This window comes from Gorilla gorilla, chromosome 1, assembly GCF_029281585.2.
Source record: "Gorilla gorilla gorilla isolate KB3781 chromosome 1, NHGRI_mGorGor1-v2.1_pri, whole genome shotgun sequence".
In the NCBI taxonomy this organism is placed as follows: domain Eukaryota; kingdom Metazoa; phylum Chordata; class Mammalia; order Primates; family Hominidae; genus Gorilla; species Gorilla gorilla.
In genome coordinates, this window is record NC_073224.2 from 34,390,967 (window position 1) to 34,395,618 (window position 4,652).

Below are 4,652 nucleotides of genomic sequence, written 5' to 3' on the forward strand. Positions count from 1 at the left end.
GTGTTGTATAAAGAAGAGAAGGTTAGCATTCCCCTTGACAAGGATGGAAGAGGCCTGTACAACACTCATATAACTTCGGCATTGCCACCTTCTTTGTAGCATCTAACCATGGTTTTGAGGATGGAAAATGATTGTGTAATTGGTACGAGGTTTCCTTTGTGATGATTAAAATGTTCTGGAACTAGATAGAGGTGTCAGTTACACAATATTGTGAATGCACTACATGCCACTAATAGTAAATGTTATGTTATGTATCTTTTACTGCAATAAAAAATTACGTGTGTCTCACATTATATTTCTATTGTGCAATGGGTGTTTAAAGAGGTAGAGGGTGTGGCTTTGCTTACAATAGTGTCTCTAGAAGGGGGAAGAAATTGAAAGATACAATGATGGGATGAAGACTGCAGGAAGGGGTTGGAATTCTTTTCTCTCTCCCTTTGGTAAAAGTATGAGTATATATTTAAGTTTCCTGCCTTCTTTGCAGTCTGTCCCTGGGGGCCCTGACCTCTTGCAGCTCCTGACTCTTGACAATGCCTTCTTCTTGTTGATCTCATCTCACTTTCCTCCACACTTGGCCGGCTGCCCACCGCTGTGTTTCTCTCTGAGATAATCCTGTCCCTATGATTCCTCTGGTTTACGTGGTGTTAAAGTGTTAGGGATCTTGACAGTTAAAAGTAACATAGAACACCCAGATCAGGCTCCACAAGCCTCCCCAACATCAGGCATTGTTGATGAAGAAAAAGTAAAGTCTTTTCTGTGCATCTCTGGAATCAGCTTCTAAAGAGTGACCCCTGGGAGGCAAGCCTGATGTGTGGTGCTCAAAGTCGGGACAGTGGTTACACTGGGTGGGAAGGAGGTGGGCGGTGATGGGGCCAGGTGCAGACAAGAGATTCTGGCCATGGGAAATACTCTGTTATTGATCTGGTGCTGATGACCCAAGTCTGTCCACTTTGTGAAAATGTATTGAGCTTGCGACTTGTGTACTTGTCTGAATGTGCATTACACATTAGTAGGAAGTTAAAAAACAGAACACATCACCCTGTAAGGCACATATGTTTTTGAGTGAAAAGCCGGCAGCCTGTGGTGAGCGAATGTGGTAGGGTGGGGACATGTTCTATGAGAATGGCTATCAAGGGTCCCCTTCCTGTGGGGACCTGGATTGACGATGCCTGTCAGAGTCCTGGAGGGGTGGGTTCTGCAGGTCCGTCCCACAATCCAGTCCCCAGATTAGAGATTTGTAAGTGGGTGACCCGCCTTGGAAAATTCCCCTCAGCACCCCTTATGTCTCTTGGCTCTCCATGTGGGGCACCCATACACACACAGAGCAGAACAGACCTGATTTTACATTTATCTTTTACTTTTTTTTAGAGACACGGTCCTGCTCTGTCACCCACACTGCTGCAGTGCAGTGGTGTGATCACAGCTCACTGTAGCCTCGACCTCCTGGGCTCAAGCAATCCTCCCGCCTCAGCCTCCCAAGTAGCACATGCCTGGCTAATTTTAAAAAATTTTTTTGTAGAGATGGAGTCTCCCTGTGTTGGCCAGGCTGGTCTCAAACTTGTGGCCTCAAACGATTCTCCCATCTCAGCCTCCCAAAGTGCTGGGATTACAGGCATGAGCCACTGTGCCCTGCCTTTTTAAAAAAATGTAAATTCTCAATCCACAGTGTTGAGGATGTGAGAGTGAAGGGCTGCTCATCAAGAGGCTTGCTTAGTTGTTGAGTGTAGGTAAGACACTTAAAGAGAGTCACATTCTTGGGAGAAATTAAGATTCTTCCCTTGCTATAAGAGGACACCATAAGAAGCCAAGGGTTGGCTCTGAACAGAGGGTCAAGCCAACCAGGCCCTGCTGTTATCACCTACGGAAATCCTGTGTGGCAGTAAATACAGTCCTCAGCAAAGCCTGGAGAAGAGATTACAGGGGGCACAGAGGGGCTGGGGATGCTAATGTGGAGGTTATTGGCCAGATAGTGGCCAGGAAACCAGAGACTAGGGGGAGTTCAGTTGGAGGAGCATAGGCGGAAATGGGAGAGAAAAATAAATAAATGAGATAAGCAACTTCATTTGCTTCCTCCCTATTACTCTTTTGTTTTGTGTTTAGGACTCTGGTCTCCCCTGAGGTTGATCTCTTCTTCTGGGGACAACAGCCTGCAGGGTGATTTTGAAAAGCAGGCTCGACTTCTACTTCCTTGTCCTGTACCCACCCCACCTGGTGTAATTCACCTTAATGCAGTGAACTTCCACATGGCTGCTGGTATTCTTCCCAAAGCCAGCCCCTGGGCAGGGTTTCCCTTAATTTAGACCCCTGTCCCTACCTCTCCAAGTGCAAAGTGTACAAGGCTACATGCCCACATGCCCAGCTGCCCCCCACCCCCATACACACACTGGAGAGACCAAATGTTTGAGATCACTGTTGGGTAGCTGGGTCAACAGAGCTTCATAACAATGTTGTTGGCATGTGGAGAGCTTTTCTTTTTCTTGGATCCCAACTGGAAATTATCAGCTTCGCCCCATGCTGACATGCGAATGTCCAGGCCTGCCTTTCTGCTGCAGGGCAATGCTCCAGGTTACAACATTGACACCAAGCAGTTTGTTGAGAAAACTTTGGACCTCATGAGCTGGGCAAGAGGGGCCTGGCAGATGGTAGGAGAGCAGCCTGTCCATGCCTCAGCTGTGGCTCCACTGGCTCTGTGACTGTGCAGATTTTCTAACTTTTGAAGACCTCTATTTGGATATCCATAAAATAGGTAAGATGGTGCTAATACCTACCTGTGATGTTGTGAAGATTTAACAGCATAATACTTAAAAGCACTTTGCATACATTAGCAAAGTGCCTAAATATTAGTTATTTGGTGGGGACTATTAACCAGTGTGCCATGAGGTGTGTGCAAAGTAAGCTGTTACCAATGACTCAAAGAACTCCAGTTTGCAAATGGTTTACTTTTACTTAAGAGAATCTTTGCGGGAGAATTAAAACCAATTAATTCCCACCACTGGCCAAGAGCTCATGCTGTAATTATCCAAGACAGAATAGCTCAACAGAAAACCAAGTCATGTAATTCTGAGCACTTGTCCTTGGGATGCCACTTTGGGGCTCCCATATGTGAAATCATTTTGTTCTCAGTCCACCTGTGTGACATTTCTGTCCTGCTCAGCCACAGGTTCACAATAATCAAGGGAATGACCCAAGGGATTCACTTCTTCCAAGCAGCTGATGCCTTTGGAAGTTATGTTGAGATTGCTTGTTTAAACCTAGGGATTCACTTCTTCCAAGCAGCTGATGCCTTTGGAAGTTATGTCGAGATTGCTTGTTTAAACCTAGGGCAATAAATCCTTTCTCTGCCAGACCTTACTCTTCAGGCACACTCCTCAGTTTGGAGACGTGACTTGCCATGTAGTACTGAGAGGGAAAACAGGCCAGAAACAGCCTTGTTGAAAACTTCTTTTCTGCTTAGCTGCCCTCTGAACAGTCACCATAAAGATTGTGAGGTGCTGGAGCCAGGGATGACCTCATAAAGCCCTTTGCTAAATACTTAGTGAGCTGGTACTGTGGGCCAGGCACTGTGCTCATCATGAACAAAACCAAGGCAGACAACACTGTCATTAATGGAGCTTATCATGTAATACGGAAGCCTGGGATAAGCAACAAATTACACAAGTGACAAATGTGATGAGTGCTGTGAAGCAGAGTGCGGGGTGCCCAGGGAATCAGCAGAGCCCTGGAGGATAACCGCCTGAGCTCCAGGAAGGAAGGTTGCGGTGGTGCTTAGGGTCAGAGTGGGGACAAGCATTCCAAGCAAAGGGAAAAGCACATACACATGCTATATTAGTCAGGTTTCTCTAGAGGGACAGAACTAACAGGATAGATGTATAAATGGGGGGGAGCTTATTAAGTAGTATTGACTTGCATGATCACAAGGTGAAGTCCCACAATAGGCTGTCTGGAAGCCGAAGAGCAGGGAAGCCAGTCCGAGTCCCCAAACCTCAAAAGTAGGGAAGCTGACAGTGCAGCCTTCCGAAGGCCCCAGAGCCCCTGGCAAACTGCTGGTGTAAATCCAAGAGTCCAAAAGCTGAAGAACTTGGAGTATGTTGTTCGAGGGCAGGAAGCATCCAGCATGAGAGAATGATGAAGGCTGGAAGACTCAGCAAGTCTACTCCTTCCATGTTCCTGTGTCTGCTTTTATTCTGGCTGCGCTGGCAGCTGATTAGATGGTGCCTGCCCAGATTGAGGGTGGGTCTGCCTCTCCCAGTCCACTGACTCAAAAGTTAATATCTTTGGCAACACCCTCACAGACACACCCAGGAACAATAGTTTGCATCCTTCAGTCTAATCAAGTTGACACCTAATATTAACCATCATACATGCCCTCCATGGGAAGGAGCATGATGCCTTATATAGTCTACTACCCTCAACCCAATCCTACTCCCTCATCCCCAACACCTTCTTCCCCTGGAACTGTAGATAGAGTTTCTTGACTAGACACATAAGCACAATTAGGCTATGCCTAATTATGAAGCCATCCCAGTTTATACATTTTCTTGTTATACTTGCCTATTTACAAGTTTTTCTTGTGAAAACTTGCCTATTCTTTTTGCTGCCTACTCTCCACCCTAAAAGAGAAACCCTAAGGAAACACTCCCAGAGTTTATTAT

At 46.2% G+C, this 4,652-nt stretch overlaps 1 pseudogene; it reads left to right on the plus strand.

Moving 5' to 3' along the window:
• On the plus strand, nucleotides 1-118 carry LOC115932397 (uncharacterized; annotated as a pseudogene).
• The last annotated feature ends 4,534 nt before the right edge of the window (nucleotides 119-4,652 follow it).